Source organism: Prionailurus viverrinus, chromosome A2 (genome assembly GCF_022837055.1).
Source record: "Prionailurus viverrinus isolate Anna chromosome A2, UM_Priviv_1.0, whole genome shotgun sequence".
Taxonomy (NCBI): Eukaryota; Metazoa; Chordata; class Mammalia; order Carnivora; family Felidae; genus Prionailurus; species Prionailurus viverrinus.
The window spans coordinates 12073647-12087085 of NC_062562.1; the positions used below are offsets into that span (position 1 = coordinate 12073647).

Consider the following 13439-nt stretch of genomic DNA (forward strand, 5'->3'; position numbering starts at 1 on the left):
AGCGGCGGGCGCGGCGGGGCGGAGCGGCCCGACCAGTGGTGGGCGGTCGGTCGGGCGGGCGGCCGGGCGGGGACCCGGCCCGGGACCGGCGGCGCGCGGCGGCCGAGGCCAAGGTGAGTGGCGGCGGCCGCGGGTTTTGGGGGCTCGATCTCCAGGCTCGCATTGGCGGGCTTCCTTGGAGGATACGGAGCTGGGGATTAACGGGAGGAGGCGCGAAGGCAGGAGTCGAGGGAGCGGGAACGAGCTTGGGGGTCGTGAAGGGGTTGCTGGCGATGGGGTGGGAGCGGGATGGTTGAGGAGAAAGTTGATGGGAAGGGCCTGGTGAGGGAGTTTACGGATGGGGAGGGAGCAGGTCTTGTGGCTTTGAGCAGCTTCTCTGGAGGACGTGGCTTTAGTGGTAGTTGGGGGGTCGCAGGAAACGGGGCTAGGAGCGGGGAGGCAAGGAGGCGGGGTTGAGAGGCCCAGGCTGGGGACGTGGGGCAAGGCCGGTGGGGGGACAGCTGAGATGCGATTGAGGGAAACGGTGTAGGACGGCCTGGGACCGTCTGCCTTCGGTGGACGGGGTAGGGAATGGTTCCTGGGGGAAGGAGGCGCCTGGGATTCAGTGGGTGCTCAAATCCTGGAGGTCTGAACTCCCTGGTGTGGAGGCCGGCGGAATGGGGAGGGAGGAAATGGGGGATGGGAGAGGGGGAAAAAACTGTGGCAAGAACTGAGAGCCAGTTGGGGTGGGGGGGATAGGAGAGGAAAGGACAAGAGTGGCCCTGTACAGACATTGAGGTGCAGCCCATATCATTTGGGGGGTCCCCTTTCTCTCTGGATTCTCCTATTTCCCGACTTCATCCCCAACCACTGGGTAACCAGAGCGAGTCCCAGTGCCCTCTAGGCTGGTGTTCTGGTATTTGGAAAACCACACCACTCTCCTAAGACAGGGCTGGCTGGAGCCCTGGGGTCCCAGGGAGCAAAGAAGGAGACTCCGGACCTCGTTGGGGGCCCGGAACTGGGTTTAGGGGGGAGGGAACGCGTGTGCTAAGCTGTCACCACCTCCTCGGAGTTGCATCCTTGGACTTAAATGGGTAAAACGACATACAGGAAATCTGTCCCCCGGCGGCGGCTGAGCTCACAGCCGGGGAGAGGCAGGGCAGCCACGGCGGCAGCCAGCAGCAGCCAGCCCACATGCGCTCCCTCCTCTCCCTTCTCTCCCTGGCGCCCTGTAGGCTAGGGGACTTTAAGGGAAAGCCTCTCTCACTCACACCTCTTTGTCTGAGGTGGGAGCTGGTGGGGACATTGTGTCTTGCAGGTGGAGGGTCCCAGCTCCTACCTTTCTGAGGTGTATTCTGGCCTTGGAGGCTCCAGTCTCTTAAGGCATCCAGGAGCAGTGGGGGGGCCCCTTGGGCATCTGAGCTGGGAAGTTGTTTCATCGTCCGATGGGCCGGCTCTGGCAAGGGCCTTGCACTGGGCGGTTTTAATCAGCATTAATTTCTCTTCTTTCCCAACTGTGGGGGATCCTTGTCCGGCATCTGCCAGACGGGCTGGGGAGTCTGGGTTTATAGCTCATTCAGGAGATGAATCTGGGTAGATGGAATGTAAAGAGGGCCACAGAGAGATATCTGCTCCCTTTACTTCCAGAATGTTCTGGCCCTTATGGAAGGTAGCTTTTGGCCTTGCTTGCCCCAGGACACATTGTCAGAGCCCAAAGTCATGCCTTCTACAGACATTCAGTGTGGGCTTGCCCTGGCCAGGATGCCCCCCCCCCCCTCCCCAATGAACAGGACTGGAATCTTCTGGTTGCATGGCCCTGGTCGTTGTCTCCCTGGAGCACAGCCAGGCAGGCTTTCACGGAGGGTCCTGTGTCTGGGGTCCTGACCTTGGTCAAGTCTCTTTGTCTGTGTCTTCACCTGCAAAATGAATGGATTGGCCTCAATCAGCATTTCTCAACCTTAAAACCCAAGCCCTTTTCGATAACCTTCGTGTCTCTGGCATACAGCCCCCTCGTATTTTATGCAGCCCCTGACTTCAGTGATCCCAGTTTTGTTCAACTTTCCATTGTATGGTTTGTATCCAAAAGACGATCTTTTTACTGCTCCTTTATCTTCCACATGGAAAATTCCACAAATTCCACCTTTGCTTTTGCACGTTACACCTGTTCCCCGAGCTTCAGCTGCATCTTTCTGGTTGGAAGTCGTCCCTGAGACCCTCTCTCGGTTCCAGGCCTCTGGCTTGGAGAAGAGGGTGGAGACTTGGGAATGTCCCCTTTCTGTTTGGCTGTGGGGTCTGTTTTCTGTCCCCAACAGGGGCTTGTTAACTTGCCACTTCCCTTTCCTTGTCTGCCCCCCCCCCAAAGTTGTGTCTTGGGTGAGCTTAGAGTTCAGTTAAGCCAGGGCTGATCCTTCCAGCACTGGGGGCTAGGCCCCAGGGACAGAGATGAGCCCTCATGCCCTGGAGGAGGGACATTCTAGTGTTCTCCCTCCCCGAGGAATGATGAAATTCAGAGTGCGTGGTCAGTGCAGCAACAGAGGTGGCGCAGGAAGTTGTGAAGACAGAATCAGGGATAAGCAATGCAAGCTTTGGGGCTTGAGGAGTTCTGGCAGGTTTCCTTGGAAGAAGTGGCAGGGTCCAAGCCAGGCCTCGAAGGATATGGAGGTGTTCAATCAAGCCAGGAAGAGGGAATTGCATGAGCAGATCCCTGCACAGCTCTGCTCTTTATTGAGCATCTTCTGTGTCGGAAGCTTTTATACCCATCTCTTTTATTCTGCCAACCAGCCGTAAGCGGTCTGGGTTCCTCTTTTCTCAGTGTGGAAACTGAAGCTCAGGCAAGTGGCGACCTCAGAGATGGTCCCCTGGGCTTTCCAGAAACATGAAGGGTCATTAGAAACCTCCAACTGGCAAAGACCAAATTGCTAGAGCATGTTTCTCAGCTGCAGCACCATTGACATTTGGGGCTGGGTTATTTTTTGCTGTAATCCCACGCATTACAGGGATAGCAAGCAGCATCCTTGGTCTCCGCCCACTAGAGGTCAATAATACCCCTCAAGTTGTGCCCACCAGATGTGGCTGTGGGTTTCTTGGGGCTCAAGAACCACCGCTCTGGGGTGACATCTGGTTATTGCCCCAGGCCTACCTTTGCCTCGGTGACTCTTTGGTGTTTGATCTGCTCCCAGGGAACGGCAGCCAAGGGCAGGCGTGGGGTAGAGCGGCCAGCAACTGAATTCTGCCATCTGGTCAGTTCTTAATCTAGAGTCCTGATAAAAAGGAGACACGGTTGGGAAAGGACTGAGGGGGAGTTAGGCAGCGTGCCCCAAGAATGGACAGCGGAGGAGGACCAAGAGGCGAGCCAGGGCCATCTTCGCTTACTGGGACAGCAGATGCCGTTGTCTTTCTCTTTGTCTTACAACTGACCTGGATTTCTGCAGGAACCGTCCCTCATCTCAGAACGAACTACTGGTTTTCTTCCGAGATTAGAGGTATTAGATTCTCTTCTCGAGAGCGACTTTGGAGGTGGCCCCAGATCAGCGTGGCTCTTGGCCCCAGACGCCGGAACGTCCTCAAGCACAGACTCTCTAGCTTTTGCTCTTTGTGCGTCCTTCTCTGCCTGTTCCCCAGCCATGCCATAGCTGCTTTAACTCCACGGGAGGAAACAGCACGTTCTGGGGCCGCCCGACCCCTTCTGAACATTGCCCTCCCCCACCAGTCCCCATCCACCAGCCCTTTGTATGCCCAGCATCCCTGACCAACTGTGCCAGGCAGCCCCTGCTCGGCCTCCCCGCAGAGCAAGACAGGCCCTTCTCTCTGCCCTCCTCCGGACGGACAGCATAGCAGAACAAAGGGCTCTGTCTGAGCACCGCCGGGTCCCCGACGGGCCCTGTCACTCTACCTCTTTGCAGTTTGGCCCAGAAGGGGCCTCGGCGATTAGGCACGTCTCAGAGACACAGCCGATGAGTTTGGGTTCTACTCATTTCCTCGTCGAGACTTTCTGAGCCCGTGGCTGATGATAAATAAAGTAGTGATTCAAGGGTTCGGCCTGCGGGTTAGTCGGAGCAATGAATAAGCTGTCCAGGTCTGACTCATTCGTTTATACCCTAGCTCTGCCCTGCTTCAGCAGGGTTGCATGTGCGAGAGGGGACTCAGCTACAGGCATTTCATTTCTGTCTCTGCTGGGTGTACGAATCTCCCAGGGCCACTGTGACAAAGAACCACAGACCAGGCTGCTCGAGCAACAGAAATGCATTGTCTCGCAGATCTGGAAGCCAGAAGCCCAAGATCAAGGTGTTGGCACGGTTGGTTTCTTCCTTCTGTGTCTGTGTCCTAATCTCCTCTTGTCAGGACAGGAGTCCTGTTGGATCAGGCCCACCCTAATAACTTCATTTTAACTTAACCATCTCTTTAAAGACTCTATCTCCGACTCCAGTCGCATTCTGGAGCACGGGGGAGTAGGGCTTCAACATGAGGAATTGGGGTGCGGAGGTGGGTGGGACCCACTTCAGCCCGTAACACTGGGTAAGGGACAAATTTCGTCTTTATTTAGTGAAGCAATTTTGGACGAACAATCACACCGGTAGAGTTCATCTTGTTGCGTCTCACTCATTTAAAGAAACGTTTTAAGGGAGGTAGCCAAGTTGGCCTCATCAAGTTTGGAAGCATCCCATTAGGAATCTTCCAGATCTCGCACACGTCCTTACGTTTGGGGTGACAGTAGACAGACAAGGACCCGGCTCGGGAAGAGCGGATCTCGTGGGACTTTACCAGGGGTGTATTTAGAACCAGGCCTGGGAGACTGCGTGCCCACCTGGGGGCTGGCGAAGATTTGTGATCGGGGGCGCACGGAGGTCTCTGGCCTCAGTGTTGGCTACGGTCACAGGAGGGGGATCTAAGAGCGACTCTGTTAATGAACCAAAATGACTTTGGGACCAGCCGCTGCCATAGCTGATTTGATAAAAGTTTCCGGAAGGTCTGAAAATCATTCAGCAAAAAGGGTTAACGAGGCAGGTGCAGAGCTGGCTTTCAGGGTTACCGTGAGAGCAGAACAGCCCTTGCCTCTTTCCCCCGAGTGCAGATGTCAGGAGTCATGCCCGCGGAGAGGCGCCCAGCACCCGGCGAGCTTGTGACCCGGTCGGTCAGGGCTTGTTGGCGGAGGAAGAGGGATACACGAGAGCTTCCCCCAGCAAGCCCTGGCAAAGGTCGTCTCCCTCGGAGGCCGATGCCACCGCATCCTTGCAAGTGTAGTCAGAGCAGTGTGTCAGCGGCAGGCCCGCCGGGGCTTTGCCCCGGTCCTCCTGCTCGTCTCTCTGAGCATCTCCATCCCGTCCTAGGATGGGTGGGACAGAGGGAGTGGAGGGGTGACATTTGAGATGTCGCTTCTCAGGTTTCTGGGATGCTCCCGGGGCTTTCATTTCCTGGTGCGCAGGGTCTCCGGCCACTGCTTGGGAAGATCCCTGGGATCCTCGCCTACGTGTGGAGATGCTATTTATCAGGAGCTAGTGGGAGAACAGGTGGCACAAAAAAAGTGCAAGAGGCGAGCCCAGCCCGTAGGCCCTTGGGAAGCCCGTGTCTCCCCTAGGTGGTCCCCGAGGAGGAGTCTGCCTGCTGGCTCAGCAGGGAGCCAAGATGAAGGCACGGAAGCTAAGGGATGGGGTGTCAGGTAGAGAAAGGAGCCTGAACGGGCTGGGGCAGGTGTCCGTAGGCCCCCGCAGCTGGCGTGGTCCCCCGACAAGGCCGGCTCGCTCTCGCTCCCTCGTTCTGAATATTGTGCAGTAGGTGAACTTGGGCTTGGAATCTCGCTGATGTCTGCTGTGCCTGGGAGGCCCTGGGGACACCCCAAAGCGTGTGAACTTTGCTCTTATTTAAAGCACATTTTCTCAGCCTCGGTATTGGGGACACCTGAGCTGGGTCCTTCTCTGTGGTGGGGACTGTCCCGTGCGTGTTGAACAGCATCCCTGGTCTGTCCACCCACTGGATGTGGAGCAACCCTCCCACCCCCCGAGTCGTGATAAGCTAAAATGTTTCCACATATTGCCAGGTGTCCCCTCAGAGAAAAGTCAACCCCAGAATGAGAACCATTGGTTGAGGGGTTCTGTGGAGTCTAGGAGACTTCGCGTCCTGTCATTATGTTACTAGGGGTGCCTGGGTGGCTCAGTTGGTTAAGCATCTACTCTTGATTTCGTCTCAGGTCGTGATCTCACGGTTCGCGAGTTTGAGGCCCACATCTTGGGATTTGTCTCCCTCTCTCTCTGCCCCTCCCTGGCTCACTCTCCATCTCTCTCTCTCTCTCTCTCAAAAAAAAATTAACACATTAATTAACTTCAGTTAATTAATAGAGGTCCTAGGATGCTGCGTTCATGTAAATGCACCAAGTGGGGAGGGAGAGAGGAGGTATCTCACAGACGCCAGGAGGGAATCTGGCCCCGTTGTTGCCATGGTCACGGGAGGGGGATCTAAAAACGACTCTGTTGCTGAACCAAAATGACTTTGGGACCAGCCCGTTGCCATAGATAATTAGACAAAAAAAGTTTCTGGAAGATCTGAAAATCATTCAGCAAAAAGCGATCCTTAGGAGGGATCACCCTGGCTTGTACCATCTAAGTCCCCAGGAATTTATTCTGGTGTGTCTATGAGTTAGGGACGTAAATCAATAATTTTTTCCAACTGATGAACACAGTGTTTCTTGACCTCAGCACTGCTGACATGTAGGGCCGGGTCATTCTCGGTGGTGGGGACTGTTCTGTGCCTTGTAGGGTACCGGGCAGCATCCCTGGTCTCTACCCCCCTGGATGCCAGTTCCCCCTTCCCCGGGTGGGAACAATCACAAAGGTATGTCTCCTGTTATTGCCAGATGTCCCCCGGGGCCACCCTTGGCCTGGGAGAGAGGAGGGTCTGAAAGAATGCTGAGCTCCAGGGCAAGAAGAGGTGGCTGAGACACTGTGTGTCAAACCTGTGACTGGCCCACAGGGACACCTTTGCCCCTGCCCTGTGGTGATGCGTAGATAGGCTGGGAGGGGAGCCAGGTGGGGGCTGTCGCCAAAGATGCTGACAAGGCAAAACCCTGGGCTGTGGGCTGCCTGGGACATCTCACTGGGTCCAGAAGTGTAACCAGGATCATCACGGCAGAAACTGGGCCAGGGGATGGACTTTGTGACCAGGAGGAGCCCTTGCCCAGATGAAGGCCACGAGGCCCTGGGTCACAGGTGGAGGAGAGGAGGCGACTCTGGAGGCTGCCCGCCCTGCGGCCACACACAGGGAGGGGCCAGTGCGGTTGGTGATCAGTAACGAAGCCAGTTGCATGGGAACAGAAAACAAGGATGGGGCTCCAGGTTCTTGTTGGCAGGACAGAGGATCCGTGGTCTCTCTCTCGGGTGGGAATGTTCTGAAGCGGATGGGGTGGTGATGGCAGGCGTCTGACCATAGTACAGACTGCTGTCCCAGGCGCTCCCAAGGCGTGAGCCGCGTGATCTGTGGATTCTACGCCAGTAAGTCGTGTTCAAAGGAAGAGTTTTATCAGAACAAAATGCCATTTTGAAGCGAAAACCAGTGGGCCGCCGGAAGGATCGAGTCGAAGGGCGTGTGTCGTTGAAGAAACCACAGCCACGCGGGGCTCCTGGTGGCAGGCGATGTGGATTTTGAGGGGACAACCACAGCTCGTCTGAGTCTTTGGAGAGGTTAAGTGAGGAGCTGCTTTGTTCCAGGTTCCCGGAGGCTAATGGCTCTGTGGGCCACCAGTGGGGCAGGACTTGCTCCCCAGGCAGAGTGTCCCCACTGCGACAGGGGGCTCCACAGGGACTTGGCCCCGAGGCAGGGGATTCCCACGGGCCCAGGTGGCTGACCCGTACGGGGCACTTAGGCCGAGGAGTGGGCCCGCTCTGTCCCTTGTGAGGGGCTGGCACAGAAGCCCTTCGAGCCCCGCCTGAGGTCCGTGAGGATCCAGACTGTCTTTAAGAGCAGAGTGGGGCAGGGTGCGACCCCTCCTTTTCCAGGGGCCTCTCAGCCAAGGTCTCAAGCAGGGCTTTTGTGTGTTTCTGCCTGGGCATGGCGGCAGGGGGACTGTGTGATTTGGAGAGGGACCCCCAAAGGGGTCTCTTCGTCCCATCTCAACCTTCTTCCCTGGGAGCCTTCCGAGTCTCCATTTAGGGAGCCCACTGGTCACCAGGGAAGGATCTGAAGCGCGGGTCCCCACAGGACCTTGAAAGCCTGTCTTACTTCCCCCTGTAACCGGAACTGTCCTGTGTCAGGCTATGGCCCGACCACAGCCACCAGCAATCCCCTCCCTCCTAGCCCCAGACACCTGCTGGAGCTGTGGACCAACAACAACCCCCCCGCCGCCGCCCCCATCCCACAGTCCACCTGCCACATACAGCCTAGCTGACCCCTTCCAGATGTCACTCTTGTCCTGGTTCTCACTGCTTCCAACCAGCCAGGCTCCCCATCAGACTTGCATGAAAATTGAAACTCCATCCGTCCCGTCCCACGTTCGCAAGGCCCTGCGGGATCTGACCTTCCTGACCTCGGCCCTTCCCCCTCCAGCCTCAGCCCTGCTGGCCACACTGGTCTCCTTGTTCTGAGACCAGCCCCAGCTGCCCCTGCCCTTGGCGCTCACCGCCCTCGCCTAGGCGGCCCTCCCCAGGAGCTCAGTCTGTGTGCCCCCTCCCACTGCACAGGCATCAGCAACCATCTCCGATGAGTGCTTCTCTGCCTCCTGGTTCATCCAGGATGACCACCCTGCCCTGCTCAGTTTCTGTCCCCGTGGCCGCACTGCTGACGTCCGGGGGCCGGATCATTCTTCACGGTGGGGGCCATCCTGTACACGGTAGGATGTTGAGCGGCATCCCTGGCCTCCATCCACCACATGCCCTGGTACCTCCCCCCTCCCCCAGCGGTGGCGACCAAAACGTCTCCAGCCTCCAATCGGAGGGGAGGTCCACTGGGGCAGCGCAGCATTGCCCTTGGGTGAGAACCACTGGTGTAATACCACGCGGGATTTTTCCTTTCCCGAGAGCTGTCCCTGTTGGAAATGCCTCTTTGCTCATAGGTTGGTTTGTCATCAGCCTCCCTAAAGGCCAGAGCCCTTTGGCCTCCTTCACCTCTGCATATCCACGTCTGGAGAAACACTTGTTGACGAGCGGGGACATTGGAAAAAGACAGCCTGTTCTTTTTCAGAGGGGGTGGGAGAGGTAGTCACAGACCCCAGGGAGACCAAACAGCCTGTGTCAGCCCCGAGGGCAGCTGAACCAATAGAATAGAACATGCTGCCCCAGCATATGCCTGAGGGAGGGGCTCTCTCCAGGGCTCAGACCGGTTGGTCCAGACTGGAAGGTTGGAGCGCAGGACTTAGGGAAGAAAGGGACAGTTGTGAGAGAGCATTTGGGATGGGCTTCTGGGGGGGGCCGGGGAGGGGGTATTCAGAGCAGACGGAAGAAAGGCAGTGGTCCTTCTGGATCAGGGCCTTGCTCGGAGCGTCTGGTATCTTCTGCCCTGGGCACCTGGATTCGTGTTCTGGGGCTGCCGTAAACTGTGGTCTGAGGTACCACAAACCCAGTGGCTTAAAGAATAGAAATGTATTCTCTTGGGCTGCCTGGGTGGCTTAGTCAGTTAAACGTCTGACTTCGGCTCAGGTCATGATCTCACAGTTCGAGGGTTCGAGCCCCGTGTTGAGCTCTGTGCTGACAGCTCAGAGCCTGGAGCCTGCTTCAGCTTCTGTGTCTCCCTCTCTCTCTGCCTCTCCCCCACTTGTGCTCCGTCTCTCAAAAATGAATAAACATTAAAAAAAAACTAATGGGGTGCGTGGGTGGCCCAGTCAGTTAAGCGTCCTACTTTGGCTTAGGTCATGATCTCACATTTGTGGGTTCGAGCCCTGCGTTGGGCTCTGTGCTGACAGCTCAGAGCCTGCAGCCTGCTTCAGATTCTGAGTCACTCTCTCTCTGTTCTTCCCCTGCTTAGTCTCTGTCTCTCTCTCAAAAATAAATAAACATTAAAAAAAATTGAGGAATTTATTCTCTTGAAGTTCTGGAGTCCAGAAGTCCAGAATCCAGACATCAGTGGGGACCTGCTTCCTGCAAAGGATCCAGAGGCCAGGGGGACAGGGGGATCCTTCCCTGCCTCTTCCAGCTTCTGGGAGCTTCCTGGCGTTCCTCGGCTTGTGGCCACATCACGCCTACATAAACCTTAAGCCATCCTCCAGCTCCGAGCCGCCACACCTGAGAAATATGCTCAGTTTGTGCCTGTTTCTCAGCGTGTCCATCTTGAAGATAATTTCACGTGATCATCTCTTCTTAAAAAGCCTCCACAGGCTCCAGGAAGCGAGCATTGGAAAATGGAGGCGCCCAGAGTTGTTAAGTGGCGTTTCCTAAATGATCCTGCTGTAATGCTGGCCTTCTCCTTTTAGCTGGAGAGTGATTTCATCTGATAAACATGTGGCTGCAAATTATGGCCTTATATAAACGAAGCAGCTACACTACACTTTCTGGAGGCCCTGTCCGCCTTATTTTCCAGTAAATTCTGAATTATTCGCCAAGCTGATAGGCAGAACCTTGCATTTTTGAGCACGGGGCCTTGGCCGGGCCTTCAGAGCAGCTCATTCACATTTGTCCCACTCCCCCGGCCCCCAATCAGGCCCTGAGTTTTGGTTGTGTGCCCACCCCCCCGCCACTTTGCCTGCACCTCCTTCCTCCAAGAACATAAGAGAAAGGCCCTGAATTGAGGTCCACGTCTTTTCACAGTGCAGAAAGTATACCCCGTGTGGTGTTTGCAAAGCCCTTTAATTTTCCACGGCTCGGGTTTTTCAGCAGGAATCTCTCTTAACTGTGGTAAAGTGCACATAACATGAGGATTCGCGTTAGCTGCATCGAGTGGACATGTTGTGCAACCCCCACCTCTGTCTAGTTGTGGACCATTTCCATCTCCCCCGGAAGGAAGCATCCCTCCCTTGGCCCCTGGCACCTGCCGCTCTGCCTTCTGCTGTCTCTATGGGTTTGCCTGTTCTGGACATTTCACGTAGATGGAATCTCACAACGTGTGGCCTTTTGTGTCTGGCTTCTTTCACTGAGCACGACGTTCGTAAGGCCCACCCACGTTGTAGTGCATGCCAGTGCTTGTTCCTGTTCATGGCTGAGTAATATTCCACCGGCTGAATAGACCACATTTTATTTCTCCACTCATGCTTCGACGGGCATTTTGCTTCCACCATTTGGCTCTTCCAGGGGCCAGTTTTCTCACCTGGCAGCTCGATTTCCATCCGGTGATGAGGGCACATCTCTCCCGTGAAGGCCCGGGTAGACAGATTGAATCAGTGCAGAGAGATGGGTCTCACGTCCCCCTTCTCACACTTGTGAGTGCTTCAGTGAGCGTCACCTGGAGGGTAGAACGGCGTTACGGTTCAGAGTAAGGGTGAACACGCAAGTTTTCGGGACCTGCTGCCCCCAGCATAGCTGCAGCCTGCGGTCGCCGGTTGGCTGAGCCGTCCCCCCTCCCTCAGCCCCAGACGTACTTCCTTTCGTTCTGGGCACAGGCTGGAGATTCTTGGGGCACAGGTTTCATATCCACTTGTGACCAGGACCTTCAAGCCACAGCGTGACCAACTTCCAGATCTCAGGCTCCATTAAGACTCAGTGAGGAAGGCGCGATCAGAAGCCAGAGAAAATGGCCTACCCCCTCCAAGAGAGATGTCATCATTTAAGAATGTCCCTTGGAGCTGTGTTCATCAAAACAACATGGCACCTCACAGGCATTGACAGCCCGGAAGCAGACCCACGCATGTCAAACAATTCATATACTGTATTTAACAAACTAAAGAGACTCCCTGGTCAAGGGAGAGGATTCTTTAAGGAAAGAGATCATCTGGATCCCCATTTCACCTCCCACACTATTCTGGGTTGACTGGTGTCCCCCACAAATTCATATCCACCTGGGACCTCTCAGAACGTGGCCTCGATGGGAAATAAGGTCTTGGCAGATATAATAAGTTAAAGGTTTCAGGATGAACTCATCTTGAATCCAGTAACCGGCATCTCTAGAAGAAGAGGAGAGGACGCAGAGACAGGAAAGGACCACGTGATGATGGATGAGGAGATCAGAGTGATGCACATACAAGCCAAGGAACGCTAAGAGTTGGCAGAAGCTGCCAGAAGCTGGGGGGGAAGCATGGGAAGGATTCTCCCTCAGAGCTTCCAGAAGGAGCCAGCCCTGCCTGCCAACACCTTGATTTTGGACTCATCCAGAAACGTGAGACAATGAATTTCTGTTGTTTTAAACCATCTCGTCTGTAGTACTTTATCACAGCGGCCCTAGGAAAACTCCCACACCACCCAAAGAATTTCCAGATGGATGAGAGTTTCAACGTAAAGAAGAAGTCCAGGGAAGGAGAGGGGTACAGACAAAAAGTACGATTCCACGTTAATCAGACCTGGGAGAGGACGAGGCAACAGACATGAAAGAAATGACCCACTGCCTGGAAAATACAACATTTGTATCCCCAAAACACCGGAAGTGGAAGCCAAGTGCCCTTGACCCTGACAAACCATCAATACCCTTCCTATACAAAGAGCTGTTCCAAAGCAATGAGCAGGAGGAAAAAAAAAAAAAAAAAAACAAGCAAAATGGACAAAGGACGTGAGCAACTTAACAGAAACAGAAAAATAGTTGCTCACGACACAAAATTTTTTTTGAAGCCCCGCCTGACAGCCAAAGGAATGTCAATGACAAGATGCTCTTTTGTGCCCACTGATGCCTGTGGGTTGAGAAAAATATTAACACTTGGTGCCAGCGAGGAAGCTGTGAGGCAAGCACCCTCGTATTACCCCATACCCATACTCTCGCCTGGGTGAGGCTCTCGGGAAGTCGCTGGGGCGGAATGGATCGGATCGGGGGCCGTCGAAGCGAGAACGCAGAGCGAATCCGACCAGCGCGGTGTTGTAGGGCAAATGATACAGCACACGGAGGAACAAGGGAACTCTTGGTCTGTGCTTCTGTTGTTGGGGACACAGTGCACCCTGAGATTTTGCCCTGAGAGCAGAGCCGTCCTAGAGCCGGTGGAGGGGCTCAAGGAGCCTTCTGACCTGAGGGGACAAGGACAGCCCCCCGGGGTGGGGCGAGCCCCTCATCTGAGGTACAGATGAAGGAAAGAGGGGGCAGGGTGCCTGGGAGCGGGTGGATGGCTGGCCCTCCAGGCCTGTGGTGAAGGCGGGGCTGGTGTCTCGCAGGAAAACAGCCCAGGCCAGGAGAACTAGGCTTTCTGCTGGGGGTCAGGGGCTTTGGGCAGCGTGTCCCTGATTGGCCTGGAGAAGCCCTGCAAGGTTCTGGTTGGGTGGGCAGTGGCTGGAGTGTTTCCAGAAACCAACAGGTGGCCATGTTGAATCAGGCCCGATGACCAGGGGCTCTGAGGGCTGGCCGTGGGGTGCCTTCGAGGGACTCTGTGCTGGGACACGCACACCTAGACCAGTGCTGCCAGGGGGCCCCTC

The 13439-nt window shown here is 55.6% G+C and overlaps 1 protein-coding gene and 1 long non-coding RNA gene across 8 annotated transcripts in view; one reads left to right on the plus strand and one right to left on the minus strand.

Annotated features, from left to right (window-relative positions):
• Positions 1-14: 14 nt before the first annotated feature.
• Positions 15-13439, plus strand: part of MYO9B (myosin IXB) — a 90854-nt gene continuing 77429 nt past the window's right edge. For all 7 annotated transcript variants that reach the window (XM_047849572.1, XM_047849574.1, XM_047849576.1 and 4 more), the window contains exon 1: positions 15-113. The gene's annotated coding sequence lies outside the window, so the exon portion shown is untranslated. The remainder of the gene's footprint in view (positions 114-13439) is intronic.
• LOC125160554 (uncharacterized) lies at positions 1260-4048 on the minus strand. The gene is made up of 3 exons (XR_007150277.1): positions 3872-4048; positions 3119-3239; positions 1260-1895 (listed from the first exon to the last, which is right to left on the minus strand). It is a non-coding gene; the product is annotated as an uncharacterized LOC125160554 (long non-coding RNA).